Here is an 18,194-nt window from a genome sequence, read left to right on the forward strand (position 1 = left end):
TGTTTTTTTGTTTTCAGAGACTGTTGTCTTGCAGATTTTTTCCTACCATTACACTAATGCTTACCATAAACTGATCGAAATTCGTCTGGTTCAACAGAGGCTGTGGATTTACTAAAACTGGAGTCGAAAATCTGGTGCAACTCTGCATTAAACTTCAAACATAAGCTTGTTCAGTTAAGCTTTGACAAGAAAAAAAAAACTGCAAGCTGATTGGTTTCTATGCAAGGCTGCACCATATTTTGCATTCTCTGGTTTTAGTAAAACTACTTTAATGTGTGGCCATTTCTGCTCAATAGAAGTCAATTGTTTGATCAACATCTTTTGAAGGGACATGGAAATGTTTAGTAGATCTGAAGGCAATCAGCAATGGATCAGTGGCTCGGACTTAGTTACGGAGGCGCAGGGCATCGTTTTTGCCCTGCGCCCCCGCAAATTTCATGCGCTACCCGCGATTCACGGAGCAGTAGCTCCGTAAATTGCGCGTGCGCTGTGTAAACTTGCCCTGCGTAAGGGCGCCTAATGTAAATGATCCCGTAGGGGGCGGGAATCATTTAAATTAGGCGCGCTCCCACGCCGAGCATAGAGTGCATGCTCCGTCGGGAAACTTTCCCGACGTGCATTGCGGCAAATGACGTCGCAAGGACGTCATTTGCTTCAAAGTGAACGTGAATGGCGTCCAGCGCCATTCACGAATCACTTACGCAAATTACGTAAAAATCGTACGTCGCGACGCGGGAACGACAGGTATACTTTAGCATTGGCTGCCCCTGCTATTAGAAGGGGCAGCCTTACGCTAAACACGCCGTATGGAAACAACGTAAATTGCGTACGCAGGGCTCGCGCAACATTGTGAATCGGTGTTAGTATGCAATTTGCATACTATACACTGAGCACAATGGGAGCGCCCCCTAGCGGCCATCGCAAGAATGCAGCCTAAGATATGCGTGGCATAAGAGCCTTATGCCACGCAGATTTTAGGCTGCAGTCGGCGTTACGATGTTCCTGAATCAGGAGCATTCGTGACGCCGGGGCAAGTATGCAATTGCGCTGTGTAACCTATGGTTACACAGGCGCAATTGCTTCTTTAATCCGGGCCAGTGTATTCTTTTTTTTTTTTTTTTATTTCTTATTTATAACAGAAAGATCAGCCTGCGCAGGGCATAATAATACAACTGTATGGTTAGTGCAATATCACAGATCAGGTTACGAACTCATTAACGGTAAAGGATATTCACAAATTGACATTCCAGTTCAGGACTGGGGGATTTGATTTATACATTCCATCAGTAGCGTCAACCAGGTGCAAGGGGTCGCGATCAACCAAAACGTGTCTCCTGAAGCGCTACTGATGTATTCACATGGGTGACCAGGGTATTTGGGCCCGTACAGGGCTAACCTTCCTTCTTTTTTCCATGTTTTTTAGATAATAAGAAAGAAAGAGTGAAAGGTGCTGGTGTGCCGTAGGAGAAGAAAGAAAGAGGGAGACAGCGGGGGGGGGGGGGTGCGGGCTGAGGGTCAGCGGTATGTCCTAGGCGGTGATGTCCGCCTGTTCCTCCCTGAGGCTCTGTCCCTCCGAGGAGAACCTAAAGACATTCCACAGTTGCCAGGTGTTTTTGTACACCTCTTGTCTGTTTTGGCTGGTGAGGATGAGATCCTCCAGGCGGTTGATGTCATCTACCTTATTAAGCCAGAGGGCCAGAGTGGGCGGGTGTTGGGATTTCCAAGTCAGTGGGATGCATGCCCTGGCTGCGTCAAAGAGGTGGCGTATCACTGCTTTCCTGTACACCCGTAACGGGATATCCGTCGCGTGAAGCAGGAACAGGGCTGGGTCTTCCGGTATTTCCCGGTCAGTAAACATTTGCGAAATTCGGCGTATTCTCACTCCAGAATCCCCGTAAGCGGGAACAGGACCAAAAAACGTGGAGAAGGGTACCCTTCTCTTCCCGACATCGCCAGCATACATCTGACGTCCCCGGGAAGAGCGCCTGTAACAACGCCGGGGTCCTATACCACCGTGTCAGGATTTTATAATTTGTTTCCTGAGTCCTGGAGCAGATGGAGGACTTGTGTGTTAGTTCGAGGATTCGTTGCCTTTTACTAGTGGAGAAGGTGCACCCCAGGTCCCTCTCCCATTTAAGGAGACATGGCACCGGGCTCTCCGCGGGGGGGGTGTTCAGCACCTCGTACATCAGCGACAGGGTGTGGGAAATCGCCCCCGTCCCCGTGCACAATTCGTCCAGGGGAGTGAGTGCCTGCTGTGTGCCGATGGGTGGCGGCATGGTACTAAGGAAATGTCCTACCTGGAGCGCCCTCATGTGGTCTAATTCAAAGGGGCCTGCGGGGTCCATCAGTTCCGCGGCGGTCTTCCATTTCCCCCGTCCCCAAAGTGTGATGCCTGTACCAAGCCTGCCTCCCGGAGTTCCAGGAATTTCCTATCTGTCAAACCCGGGGTAAAGTGGGGGTGGCCGAGTATTGGTCTCAGAATGGGGTTATGTGATGTGAGAGCGGGTTTTGTCCACAGCTGTTCGCAAACTTTAATCGTGGCCCCCATCAACGGATGGCGCCTTAGGCCCAGAGGCAACGACTCCAAGCACCAAGGCGCGCCCCGAAGCGGGACCGCACTCTGTTTTTGTTCGATCTGTGTCCACAGCTTAGTGTCGGCGTGTCTACACCAGTCCACTACTCTACTCAGATGGGCCGCCTGGTAATAGGTGCGGAGATCTGGCATTGCCAGGCCTCCGTGGAGTTTCGGGAGTGATAGCGTTTTCCTGCTCACCCGGGGGCTCTTCCCAGCCCAGAGGAATCTAGTTAATATGGAATGGGCCTGTCTGCAGAAGGTTCCCGGTATCCGTACCGGAAGGGCTTGCAGGAGATATAGGAATTTGGGTAGTATCGACATTTTAAGAATGTTGCATCGCCCTAGCCACTAGTGTAGGCCACTATTCCATTGGTCCAACAGTTTTTTCACCGATCCGAGGAGGGGTGGGAAGTTTAATTGGAAGAGGTGGGGGAGTGACGCCGGTATGTAGGTCCCCAGGTACTTCAGGGCCCTGTCCGTCCAGCTCAACTTGAAGCCGTCTCTAAGTTCCTGAAGCTTGTGTTGTGGAATCCCCACCCCCATGGCTTCTGACTTATCAAAGTTTATCTTCAGATTAGAGAGTCGGCCATACACCTCAAATTCCTGTAGTAGGTTCGTCAGTGACGTTTTGGGGTTCGTGAGTGTGAACATCAGATCGTCCGCGTAGGCGGAGATCTTATGCTGTCTCCCTCCCACCGTTATACCGGTTATCCCGGGGTTTTGTCTGATATGTCCCAGGAAGGGTTCCAGTGACAGGGCAAAGAGCAGGGGCGAAAGCGGACACCCCTGCCTGGTGCCATTGGATATCGGAAATGACTCAGAGAGCACTCCATTTGCCCTGACCCTGGCTGTAGGGTTCGTATCGGGCCAGTGTATTCTGACAACTGGGGGTACTGTTGTTACCCAGTGGGTAGTATAATGTCCTGATTCCTCCGTCCATCCATCCACCTTGCTTGTGTGGATGGAGGAATCTTTTAGTTTTGTTTGATTTTAGCCTGCTGTGTATGTCCAGCTTAAAGCTTATTTCCACTTTTGCAGTCAAATTTGAGAAAACCCCACTATATGCTGTTATGTGTTCACACAGCGTGCCTACAATTGTCTTGACTATCTCTTAGCTATTATGTGTTTTTCAGGAGGAGGTGTCTTGGTTAGCTGCATAGTTTCTTTTATATAATGTTAGAGTGAGCCTGTCCCAAATCTGTCCTTATTACCAAACATTGCAAGAATCCCAGCCTCTACACCTTTAACCCTTTGTTAGGAAAATCTTAAAATTTTGTTACAATTGATAATGAGTACCTGCTCGCAGAGTACAGGATTAATTAGGGCAAACACAGCAGACCATCCCTCTCGTGAACAAAGAAAACTACCTAAGATTTAAAAAAAAAAATTGCAGGAGGGTCCAGAATAAAGGATCCAATAAAAATGTGACCTACATTTTTAAATACTTTTTTAAGTTATACCATGGGATTGGAAACATGTAACAAACATAAAGACAGTGTTATCCCAATTTAGCTGCAACAGTGGAAATACACTTTAAAGTGGAGTTCCACCCATTTTTTTATGTTTGTCTGTGCTGCATGCCCTAATCTCATAGTGTTCAGAATGGACAATTTTTATTTATTTTGTTGCTTGTAAATACCTTTATTTTGTAGTCCTTCATTACTTCCTCCTCCTTATTAGCCTAGGCTAATAAGGTCACATGGCTATTTGCAAGGGTTTCTGGGATAGGCATCATGTTTCCCAGTAGTCCTTGCAAACCTGACTGAAACCTATTACATTGCTTGTGCATCACTGAGCATGTGCGAGATATGCAAAGCTGAAATCCAGGAAGTCATACAGTCTGGCTTCATGATGCCCACACTTAAGATGGCCACAGTCTATTTCTAGATTATAAACTAAATGCTGTAACAACCTAACAAAACGGACCTTCGTTTACAGACTAACTTTACTAGAATACATTAAGCTTGTGTATTACAGGGGTATTTATATTTAAAAAGTGAAATTGTGGGTGGAACTCCCCTTTAAATCTCCTGTGTATCAGTGCTGCTTGGACCTTAGAGGAATGGGGGAGGCCCCAAAAGCTTGTCCTGAAAATGTTAGTGCAACTAAAAACTTGTCCTGAAAACTGTTAGCGCAAATAAATAAAAAAGTAGCAAAGACAGTACTCAACTGTGTTGTTGTAATAGTGCATTAATATAGCTACAATCACACCCAACAAGCTGTAAAAACTCTGTAAACAATAATGAGCAGTTTGTGCATTGGAATTACGCTTTACTGCCTCCTGGTAGTACCTGTAAATAGCCATATTCTTGTCAAAATGTCATCCAGAATGAGGTGGAACTGACTTCTTTATATGCTAGTACCATAAAGGCATAATTTGAGCCTCATGCATACGGGTGGTTTACAGTGGCGGCTGGTGCTGTATATTGGGGGGGAAGCAGGACATCACGAGAAAACCACCGTCCCGGTCAGTTAACCGACCCCGCACTTACAATCCCACCCCCCACCCCACCGGTCCATCGGACCCGCACTTACCCTATCTAGGTCGTGGGCAGCTTTGGCTCCTTTCTGCCTCTCCTCCTCTTCTGCGTCTTGGTCTTCACGATGGCTTCCCTCCTCCTTCCCTCGGTGCAGCAGCCAATACAAATGCTTCGCCTCTCGGCCAATGGTGTCTCAGGACCCGTTTCCTGTTTGGCGGGGAGAGAATCAAGAAGACAATAGTGATAATTAATTCGCTATTGTCACACAACTGGGTGGGTTCAGGGTGCAGTGCTCTGCCAGTTATAACATTCCCATCACCATTCTTGGAAAAGGCAAGAAGTAAGTGGGTGCTGTAGTAACTGTCAGCTGGAGACTGGAAACAATAGTCAAGTATATATCAACAGCACACCAAGGATCCTTAAAATAAAGTCTAAGGCCCGGATTCACAAAGCAGTTGCGCCAACGTATCTCAAGATACTCCGCGTAAGTACAAATATGCGCCGTCAGATCTGTGCGCCGGACCCACAAACTAAGATACGCCTAAAATAGGCTTCATCCCGCCGACGTAACTTGCCTATGCCGGCGTAGCGTGGGCACATATTTAGGCTGGACGCATGGTGGCGCTCCCATTGATCAGCCATTCAAATATGCAAATTAGGAAAATACGGCGATTCAAGAACGTACGTGCGCCCGACGCAGGCTACGAGTGGTGCGCGTAAGTTGTACGTCCGGCGTAAAGTTAAGCAGCATAAAGGAGGTGTAACCCAGCAGCAGACAAGCAAAGGTCTGCGCCAAGGAATACAAGCCGGCGTATTTTACGTAGTTTACGTTGGACGTGAGTCTGGCTGGGCGTAGGATACGGCAGTGATCCGGCGTATCTTAGGCAGTTGTTCCGACGTGGTTGTGAGCATGCGCAGGGGGATGCCTCCACGGCACGACGCATGCGCAGTTCATTAAATGTACTTGTCCTGCGCTCGGACCATCATTTGCATGGGGTCACACCTCATTTGCATGGGTTTGCATGGGTCAAGCCCACTTCCACATACGCTGGCATCGTTGGGAGCAAAAGCTTGCTGAATGCACTGCTTGCCTCTCTGCGCTGCATCGGCGTAGCGCACAGGGGGATGCGCTGTGGCGGCGTAATGTGCGCTGCTGTCTGTGAATCCGGGCCTAAGTGTTTATTTGGTGATGACATCACAGTGTTAAGTGCAATGTTTCAGGGGCACACAGTACCTCTTCATCAGGCATATGATGGCCCCCGAAACTTTGCACTTAGCACTGTGATGTCATCACCGAATAAACCCTTGTATTTTATTTCATTTTTTTTATTTTATATTTTTTTGCTTGTTGTGCTGGCGACATACTTTTGTTGCCCAGGAGGATCAGGTGCTGCATACAGCCTACTGTCTTAATCTATGACATGCTGAAATACGCAATGGCTGTATGCTGTTCTTAGTGACTAGGGTTGTCCAGATACCGATACTAGTATCGGTATCGGGACCGATACCGAGTATTTGCGGGAGTACTCGTACTCGCGCAAATGCTCCCGATACCTAAATAGAATACTTTTTTTGTATTTATCAACATGTTCTATGAAAATTCTTTGAGTTTTTTACTACTGCGTGACAAGCAAATAAAACATTTTTATTAATTTTTACTCATTTTTATTCTTTTATAATGTCTTGAGTTAGAGTTCTTCATAATTCTAAAGAAAATATCCTTAGTCTGTATTGTGGTTTGAAAACTGTCACATGACATTTAAAAAAAGTATCGGTATTCGGTATCGGCGACTACATGAAAAAAAGTATCGGTACTTGTACTCGGTCCTAAAAAAGTGGTATCGGGACAACCCTATTAGTGACCCACATATTTAGGGCCAGATGGGTTCAGGGACATATGCCCCAAATGCGGAAATCCTGTATTAGATGTTCTGAATGTTAACAATACTAATATTTTACTTATATAGCACCACTGGAAAAGAGGGAGGGCGGGGACAGTGGAATAGTTGCTGAGACTAAGCCTGAGAATGCCCACCCAATTGAATGAAAGGACTATCTAGGTACTGATAGAGCACAGTAAACATAATTGTATTAAAATATTTATTATAAATAAAATTGCAAAACAAGCAGATGTACACATCAACGACTGGTCAGGGTTTCGACTAGTTTAGCGTCATCAGGAAAACCAATCTAAAAAATGAAATAGTACAATAAAAACATGTAATATGATTCAGCAATAGGGTATGTAGAGCATAAGAACAATAATAGCTTACCCAGTAAGCAAATTGCTAAGGCATAGAGCCGGGCGGCCACAGGTGGTTCCCCCGCGGCGGACAAGGGGGTGTTATGGTCATGGAACTGTAGATATAAACATAGGGGGCCAGATTCACGTAGCTCAGCGGATCTATAGATCCGCTCGATCTACGTGAATTAAGATCCACTCCCGCAAGTTTAGGAGGCAAGTGGCTAATTCACAAACCACTTACCTCCAAACTTGCGACGGCGGATCCTAAATCCCCCAGCGGAATTCAAATTCCGCGGCTAGGGGAGTGTCATATTTAAATCAGGCGCGTTCCCGCGCCGATTTAAATGCGCAGGCGCCGTCCGCGAAATTTCCCGGCATGCATTGCTCCCACTGACGTCGCTAGGACGTCAGTGGTTGCGACGCGTACGTAAACTACATAGTTCCGTATTCGAGAACGACTTACGGAAACTACGTAAAAAAATTCAAATTCGACGCGGGAACGACGGCCATACTTAACATTGGCTGCGCCTGCTTTTAGAAAGGGTAAGTATACGACGGGTACCGCGCTACGGAAACGACGTAAGAACACAGCGTCGGGTCCGTGTACGTTCGTGAATTTGCGTATCTCGCTGATTTACATATTATTCAGTGTAAATCAGCGGGAACGCCCCCGGCGCCATTTTTAATTAAAAAAAAAGATCCGACAGTGTAACACAGTTACACCTGTCAGATCTTCGCCCTATCTATGCGTAACTGCTTCTATGAATCAGGCGCATAGATAGGACCTGTCTAAGTCAGAGATACGATGGTGTATCTGTAGAAACACCGTCGTATCTCTTTGTGAATCTGGCCCAGGATGTATAAACCCCATGGGACCCATACCATGGCAGGATGGGGGAGAAAGAGGAAAAGAGGGGAGGGGGGGTAGGGAAGAAAGGGGGGGAGGAAAAAGGGGGGGAGGGGGGTAGAGAAGGGGGGGTTGTTAAAAAAGGAAAGGAAAAAGGAAGGAAAGTGGAGTGAACCACATAATGAGAGGAGTGTGAGAGGAAGAAAAGGAAGAGGAAAAAGAGGGAGAAGAAGAAAAAAGGCCGAAAAAGGGGGGGGGGGAGGGGGAGGGAAAGGAAAAGGGGAAGAAGCCAATTGAGAATTGTCAATTGGGGATACAGCCTTACCACGACAGTGGGATCCATGGTTGATGGGAGCCAGGGCATAATGGGGGGCAGGATCCTGGTGATGTGCAGGCGGATCGGCAGGGTCAAGGATGGAGGACATGGGTTGATGCAGAATATATAAGGGATCAAGAAGGGTGCAGTGATAGGAGTGGGGTCCAGTAATGCTTGTAACAAACAGCATTGTGTCAACAAAGGAGGTATCCATATGATGACAGAAAGCACGGTAGTGCATAGGACTGGGAAATAAAATATGCTGCACCCATAGGCAATCCCCAGGTATACTGCCGATGGCCTCCGAAGCTGTTGCTGTCTAGCCCCAGAAGCCTGCCAGTAACAGACTCCACGCTGCTTATCCTGAAGGCCTTTAAATCAGCGACCCCAACCGAGAGACGCCATAGACGCCACCATGACGGCGGCGCCATGACGTCACCGGGTCAGTTTCCCCGCACAGCACAGGTGCGCGATCCGCGCTACTGCGGATGTGCAGTCAGCCCAAACCAGGGGGCGGAGAGTCCCGAGTTGGGGAGGAGCAAGAGGGGGTGACCAGGAATGGCACCCCCACAGGGAAAACACAAGTCCGCTGCAGACGAAAAACAAAAGCAGCCAGGGACTGCACCAATTGCCCAAAGGGTAGCTAAATAAAAAAATAATTAGAACATAAATAATGACAAAATGAAAATACAAAGGTAATAATAATAAGTGGGAGTGTAGGTCCCACAAGGAAGATTGCTAATTTAGGGTGACATAGAATATTGTCCCATGATTGACAAATGCAAGACAATAGGGGAACCTAGGGAGCAAGGCAGGATAGAAAGACAGGGTATCTATGAAACACAGCCAAGTGAAAGTGGTGAGCGTTGAGGTGAACAAGGGGGTGAAGGTAAGGGTGAAAGAGTAAGGGAATACGTAGAAAAAGTGTAATGTTAAGTTGCTATCAATCCCAAAGGTTAGGACGGAGTAGTGCAATAATATGAGTACAGGCTTACCCCACTTTTAAGTACACAATGGGATTTATTTACTAAAGATGGAAAGTGCAAAATCAGGCTCACTTCTGCGTAGAAACCAATGAGCTTCTAGGTTTTAATACCAGGCTTAATTGAACAAGCTGGGGTTAGAAGCTCATTGGTTTCTATGCAGAAGTGAGCCTGATTTTGCACTTTCCATCTTTAGTAAATAAACCCTACAGTGTACTTAAAAGTGGGGTATGCCTGTACATAGTGTCTTCTAGTTGTAGAGAACCCTGTCCCCACCCTCCCTCTTTTCCATTTCAAACCGGGATGATAGTAAGTTTTTACCCTTTATTATCATATTTTATATGAGGCTATACTCGCATACTGTTTATATAGCACCACTATATTAAAGTGAACATCATGGCCACTAGACTGTAGGAACACAATAGGTTTGATTTACTAAAACTGGAGAGTGCAAAATCTGGTGCAGCTCTTCATTGAAACCAATCATTTAGCAGGGGTTTTTTTTTTTTGTGAAAACTTAATTGAACAAGCTGAAGTTAGAAAGAGATTGACTATTATGCACAGCTGCACCAGATTTTGCACGCTATCGTTTTAGTAAATCTACCCCAGTTGGTATTATATACCATTATATTCCATTCACTAAATCTGGCCATGCACAGCTCCAAATTCAGTCAATAACTGAGAGAAAGAAAGAAAGAAAGAAAGAAAGAAAGAAAGAAAGAAAGAAAGAAAGAAAGAAAGAAAGAAAGAAAGAAAGAAAGAAAGAAAGAAAGAAAGAAAGAAAGAAAGAAAGAAAGAAAGAGAAAAAGAAAGAAACAAACATTTGGGTGGTCCTGTCAGCATAGGGCAAAGACTTGACATAGGTCAGTGTCACAGTTGGTGTTAGGGTCAGAGTAAGGATCAAAGGTCAAGGTAAGGGCCAAAGGTCAGGGTCAGTATTTTTTTGGGTATGACTTAAAAAAAAGTAAAATGCACACTGTTGATTGTGTTCCCTACTACCGGGTACAAACAACAAATAACATACATATATGTGGTATCACTGTGATTGTCAGGAGCAGGAGAATATATTTTGGGTTGTTTGTTTTGTGGTAAGCTATGGTAATAGCCAGAAATATACAGCTAATTGCAGCAAAATACGCCTTTGCCCTGTGTAGACAAAAATGCTTGCACCGGCCCTGCCTGCCTGCACCACCCAGCTTCAAACACTTGGATTTAAAAACCTGAAGGAGCAAGGTGAGAAATTGTCAGCCTGAAAAATGACTGCATCCTATCACAGTCACAGTCCGTGTATTCAGACAGCTGATGTTACTGTGGCTGTCTGGATACAATATCTGACATGGAAGGTTCCTCTTTCCATGCTAAACAGTTATCTATTAGATTTCTCTTGTTCAGCCTGTGGGATGATTGAGAGAAACCTGTGCATGTATGGCCAGTTTAGTCTCCCTTTGCTGCGTTCCTTGAGTAAATCCACCCCAATGTTAACTGTATTGCTCAAAAAGCTTCATGAGAATCTGTCATTTATAAATGGGTGCTTGGACATGCAGTAGTTCACTAATGAAATAATGTTACATGTTTTCTCCCAGCATTGATGAGAGCTCCTGCCTGCGTGTTACAAAACAATTCCATTTCCAAGGCTAATTACTTGGCAGGGCCACACTGATTTCTTTCAGTGCCTTTCTAATCAACTTTTAGGCCGTCATTTCATCAGTAACTACAGATCGATAAGACTCATGACGGGGGAAATTCAATAAAGTAATAAAGGCACTTTTCTATCAGTATGGCTCCTGTAATATGGCCTGCCCCAAATTCATGGAAGCTATGTACCAGTTTCGGTACCAGCACTGACATGTGCACTTGATTCAGATAGTCCTTACTAACACCACTTTTAGAATCTGTTGCTATGACTGTGACAAATTTAAAAATCTGAATTACTGCTAGTTCGCAGATAAACAAAATAGCAGTAAGTAAGTTGACGTACAGAGAGATGCCAGTGCATAGAGTTGGGCATATGTTCTGGGATGTGGTCATTATTGTGACAGCTTCCAGCACAGGGCTTGTGATTGATAGGACGCCAGTGGTCACTGACTTCCTAGCAACCAATTACTTATCCCTGGTCCCATTCAGTTGGCAGCTGGGAGATTCCCTAGTGGAAAACTGAAAGTGAACAAAGGGGCAGGACTTCTGGTGACATCATTGCAATTATCATGGAAATTATCCTGTCTGGGCAATAATGTCACCAACATCCCCACTTCCTGGCCGGCAGTGGACTGGCTATGATGCTCTTGGCTGCAAAGGTGACAGTGTCCTAGCTAACAAGGGGCTGTACATGCTCTGAGGACACTGGGGTTGATTTACGAATACTGTAGAGTGCACAATCTGGTGCAGTTGTGCATCGTAGCCAATCAGCACCTAACTTCAGTTTGTTCAATTAAGATTTGACAAAAAAAATCTGGAAACAATCTGAATTTGTTTCTATGCAGAGCTGCACCAGTTTTTGCACTCGCCAGTTTTAGTAAATCAACCCTATAGTGTCCATAGTATGCACACTCCAACTTCAGTGTTGTCCCACTTCAATGTAGATTCATGCACCTGTGCCGGATAAGTACATAAATCCATTACTTGCACCAACATTTGTCGCACAGAGAAGCAAGGGAATTCTAAAGAATGTCTACAATACTCTTTATGAATTCTGGTGACTGGGTTAAAAGTGCAGCTAAAGTGCCCTAAAGTGCACACCTACAGTATCAATGTACATGCATGGAAAGCATATATCAATTGTTGAATCTAGAGGTATGAGCAGCACATTACCAAAGTGCAACACCAGGGCAGTACAGTGGCTAAGTGGTTAGCACTTCTACCTAGCAGCACTAGGGTCATCGTTTTGAATCCCAACCATGACACTACCTGCCTGGAGTTTGCATGTTCTCCATGGGCATGTGTGGGTTTCCTTCCACAGTCCAAAGACATGCTGGTAAGTTAATTGGATCCTGTTTCAACTGGCCCTAGTGTATGAATGTGAGTTACGGACCATAGATTGTAAGCTCCTTGAGGGCAAAGACTGATGTGAATGGACAATATACAGTATATGTAAAGCGACAGCGCTATAAAAGAACCTAAAATAAATACACACCCACAATTGCATATGTAGCACCCTCTAGTGTGCTACTATTGTTAATGTAGGTAAATCTATGCTATGACTTATATATCTAAATTGGGTCAGGGTTTACTGCAGGTCAGGCTAGATGACTCAAAGAGGCAGGTCTCTGGTGCCTTCCCATGGTTCTGAAAATTTAGAGAAGCTTCTATTCATGAAGTGGATGGAGGCCAGGAGGGTTGATCTGCATACTTGAGGGAGCTTAGCCAATCCCCACATGGAGGGCCTGGCAGGGTGGCATGACTTATGGATAAGTCATGTCAGCAGAAGTGTTGGGTGGAATATGGAGTGCTGAGGAGACTGTTGGTGGCCTTGGGGGGCTCTGCCTCAGGCTGGCGCTCAGGCTGGCTTGGGATTCACAAGGGGAGAGACTGCCACATGTAGCAAAGCCTTTCAGGAAGACAGCGTTGTGCTTAACCTTTCCTATCCCTTGCCCTGGGAGATCTTCGGAGCAGCCGGGTGGGTTGGTAGTTCCTGCAAGCAGTAAAGGTGGGATCGGTGTCTACAGTGGAGTGGGAGACACTCCTGTATGCAGGCTACAACACGTTGTGCTACTTTCTAAAGGACTGAGAGTTCCTAGTCCTTAACCTGCCTGGCGGTCTTCCCGAGTCTGACTCGGGGTTAGATTTTCCTGCTGCGAGCGGAAACCCCGAGTCAGACTCGGGATCGCCTCGCTAGATCCACAGGCACAAGTTACTTACCTTGTCCCTGGATCCAGCGATGCCACCGCGCTGTGTGAGCGAGCGGGACCTCGCTCGATTCACACAGTGCCTCCGTGTGACGCCGATCTCCGTTCCCTGCGACGTTACGACGCACGGGGACGGAGAACGGCGCCAAATTCAAAAAAGTAAACAAACACATTACATACAGTATACTGTAATCTTATAGATTACAGTACTGTATGTAAAAAAAACACACCCCCCTTGTCCCTAGTGGTCTGTCCTGTGTCATGCATGTCATTTTATATAATAAAAACCTTTTTTTCTCCCTGCAAACTGTAGATTGTCCATAGCAACCAAAAGTGTCCCTTTATGTCAAAAATAGTTTTAGATCAGCTAAAAAACAGCGATAATAAATTATAATCACTTGCAGAATTGTGCGATAGCGATTTGTGGGGAAATTCGTCATAAAAAAAAAAAAATAATGACAGCAACAATTCTGCAACTGAGCAAATTTCAGTGATTTTGATTTGATTACATTATTGAATAATTTTTATTATAATTATATTATTATTTGTTATAATTATTTATAATTATTTATTAATAATTAACCTGCCTGGCGGTCTTCCCGAGTCTGACTCGGGGTTAGATTTTCCTGCTGCGAGCGGAAACCCCGAGTCAGACTCGGGATCGCCTCGCTAGATCCACAGGCACAAGTTACTTACCTTGTCCCTGGATCCAGCGATGCCACCGCGCTGTGTGAGCGAGCGGGACCTCGCTCGATTCACACAGTGCCTCCGTGTGACGCCGATCTCCGTTCCCTGCGACGTTACGACGCACGGGGACGGAGAACGGCGCCAAATTCAAAAAAGTAAACAAACACATTACATACAGTATACTGTAATCTTATAGATTACAGTACTGTATGTAAAAAAAACACACCCCCCTTGTCCCTAGTGGTCTGTCCTGTGTCATGCATGTCATTTTATATAATAAAAACCTTTTTTTCTCCCTGCAAACTGTAGATTGTCCATAGCAACCAAAAGTGTCCCTTTATGTCAAAAATAGTTTTAGATCAGCTAAAAAACAGCGATAATAAATTATAATCACTTGCAGAATTGTGCGATAGCGATTTGTGGGGAAATTCGTCATAAAAAAAAAAAATAATGACAGCAACAATTCTGCAACTGAGCAAATTTCAGTGATTTTGATTTGATTACATTATTGAATAATTTTTATTATAATTATATTATTATTTGTTATAATTATTTATAATTATTTATTATATTATAATTTATAATTTTGTTTTTAAAAAAATGTCATACCTGGGATGCCTATTAGAATCTTGTTTGGTCAGATTTAAGTGAGTTATTTCTAAAAATTACAGACCTACAATATAAAACGCCAAATTTCCTTGCAAATAATGGTACCGCTTTTAGCATGTTTTTTCTGACAGAATCATACCGCCAGGGAGGTTAACCTCCTTAGCGGTAATCCCGAGTCTGGCCCGGGGTGAGTTTTTTATACCAAAAGTGGTATCCCCGAGCCAGATTCGGATTGCATTTCAGGATACAGGGGAAAGTTACTTACCCTGTCCCTGGATCCTGCGATGTGTCCCCGCTGTGTGTGCGGGCTCCTCCGCTGTGTCTCCTCGCTCGATTCACAGTGCCGCCGAGCTCCGTTCCCTGCGACATTATGACACGGGGACGGAGTTCGGTGCCAAATTCAAAAAGTGAAAAACACAATACACATACAGTATACTGTAATCTTATAGATTACAGTACTGTATGAAATAAATACACACCCCTTTGCCCCTAGTGGTCTGTAGAGTGTTCTGCATGCACTTTTATATAATAAAAACTGTTCTTTCTGCCTGGAAACTATAGATTGTCCATAGCAATCAAAAAGTGTCCCTTTATGTCAAAAGTGGTTTTAGACCAGCTAGAAAACAGCGATAATAAATTAGAATCACTTGCAGAATTGAGCGAAATCGATTTGTGGAGAAATACCTTATCAAACAATAAAAATAATGACAGCGACAATTCTGCAACTGAGCAAATTTCAGTGTTTTTGATTTGATTACATTATTGAATAATTTTTATTATAATTACATTATTATTTGTTATAATTATTTATAGTTATTTATTATATTATAATTTTGTGTTTCAAACTTTATCATACCCGGGATGTCTACTAGACTCTTGTTTGGACAGATTTAAGTGAGTTATTCCTAAGAATTGCAGGCCTACAGTATAAAACGCCAAATTTCCATGCAAAAAATTGTACCACTTTTGGTACAAAATTCCAGACATAATCATACCGCCAGGGAGGTTAAGGTGCTTTTGCATTTTTGGCTATTAGAGACTGTCAGTGTCCGGGACGGAGGACAGTTTAGGATCGTGTACATAGGGAGGAAGATTGTCCCTTTTTTTGTTTGTTTTTTGCAGTTAAGCTGGGCATGCCATAATTCCTATTCCCCATCCAAGTTAACACCCCTAATAAACAACAAAAACCAAGCTCAAAGACTGTTCCTTGTGTGTGGATGGAAGTGGAAAATGTTTATTACCTGGCTGTGCAGGAGTGGGGGAAACCAGTCACCTGCAGCCCCTGCAGGTATAGTGCTACACATCGATTTAAACTGAGACATGGAATAAAATGGTCTGGCTCTCATATGTATTTATCATACACTGTACTGCTGAGCTAAACTACTTAGGTGTGAATGGGCTCTAGACATGCCCTCACACTTTACAATCTAATTGTGCAATCTGCAGAAGGACTATAAAGTGCCGAGTACAAATTAAATGAATTGCTAAGGAAGGCCCTCGTGTTACAATGTTTTTGCAAATTGTACAGATATTGTACAATCAGATTTATTTATTGTATTATTTATTTCAGGTATTTATATAGCTCTGAGAATTTACACAGCACCATATATATATATTGTACATTACATCACTCCCTACCATCAAGGAGCTTGCAATCTAAGGTCCCTATATACAGGATTTATAAAACGTCAACAGTTTGCATACCTCCCAACTTTCTGAGATGGGAATGAGGGACACCTATCAATCAAAGTATGCAGGCATAGGTCACACCCCTACTATTCCTTTATTTTGGCTTTTGGAATTCACAAATGCAGCAAATGTCCAAAAGTTTTTTTTCCCCCAGGGTTCAGCTTTAAAGGCTAAGTTCACCTTTGTTCACCTTTTTTTTTTTAAAAATGTGCAATAGTATTAATGTACTTTTTTTTTTTTTAACAGCTTTCCATAAATTCTTCCCTCACTGTCTTCATAGCTGTATAAACACACTACTCGATTACTTCTACCTTTCTTCCTGTTCAGACTTTAGGCCATGACTAGGGTTGCCACCTTTTCTTCAAGTCAAACATGAACACTTTAGCGGCCTGGGACACCTTTGGGTGCCCCAAGGAGAGTAGTAATGAGGTGCGCATAGTGTGCCACAGCGAACAGTGGGTTTGGCCAAATTGCTCTTGCTGACGTTGTTTTCTGCCCCCCAGTTATGTCGAACCTGCCCCCAGATAGCCGCCCGCAGCTTCTGGAAGGGCAACAGATTTGTGTGTGACCATATTGGTTATTTGGGGAGCCACTTTCCGCTCTAAATAATGAGTCTGGGTTTCAGAAACCAAGACACATGATTCAAAACCCAGATTTTCCGGGTTAATCCTGGACTGGTGGCAAAACTAGTCATGACACAGGAAGGAGTTGACCAGCTGATCTCATTAGCACATACTCTGCATCATCTACCATCAGCTGGTCAACTCCTTCCTATGTCATGACCTAAATTCTGTCCAGGAAGTAAGGCAGAAGTAATCGAGAAGTGTGTTTAAAGACAGTTAAGTAATCCGGTGTAGAATTAATGGAAAGCTGTTTTATTTTTGCAAAAGTAGTACATTAATGCGATATTGGTACATAGGGTAGCTGAAATTTAGAAGAAAAAAGAAGGTGAAATTAGCCTTTAAGTGTCAGGACAAAAGGTAGCAGTCCAGTCATTTCTACATTGTTTCAATATACTTTACAACAAAGGTGATACTGCCTCATATGCAGTGTTGTAAGTAACGGCGTTAAAATAAACGCTGTTACCTAACGCAGCCCCTTTTGAGGGTAACGAGTAATCTACCTGATTACTCTTCCCCTCACGGCAACGCCGTTCCCATTACTTGGGCGGCGTTACCGCAATTACTCCTACCTGTGTCAGCAGCTGTCGGCCATCCATTATTAAGAAAGCGCACCTCCTCCTCTGACTGTTCCGTGATAGGCGGAACACTAATTTTCCCAGCAGAGCCTCTGTTTAGTGTTCAGCCTATCACGGATGCCTTCTCATCCTCAGCCTCGGACGAGAGGACATCCGTGATAGGCTGAACACTAAACAGAGGCTCTGCTGGGAAAATGACTGTTCCGCCTATCACGGAACAGCCTGAGAAGGAGGCGTGGCTTTTGAATAATGGATGGCCGCCGGCTCCCTCTTCCCTCCTCCTCCCTTCCTCACAGTCCGGAGCCGCCAGGAGGAGGCCGCCCGCCCGCCGACTCCGAGCCACCGACAGCACAGCAGACTAGTAGTCACACGACTACCGTGGGGAGGAGGCGAATCGGGCCACAGCACGAGGGGAACCGGGCGAGGGAATCGGGAGGAGCAGAACAGCGAGTCCGACTGGAGGGGCGAGCAAAAAAAAAAGTCAGTTACTTTGCTGAGTAACTAATTAGTTTTTCAATGTAGTAACTGAGTCACTAACGCAATTACTTTTTCGGAGAAGTAATTTGTAACTGTAACTAATTACTTTTTAAAAGTAAGATGAGCAACACTGCTCATATGTGACAGATCAATGGAGACCCTTTTCCAAAAATAATTATTTTTACATGTATTAATTCATGAATTACCTAAAACAGAATGTGGAAATGTTTGTCCAGGCATAGT

The sequence above is a fragment of the Rana temporaria genome, chromosome 2 (assembly GCF_905171775.1).
Source record: "Rana temporaria chromosome 2, aRanTem1.1, whole genome shotgun sequence".
NCBI lineage: Eukaryota > Metazoa > Chordata > Amphibia > Anura > Ranidae > Rana > Rana temporaria.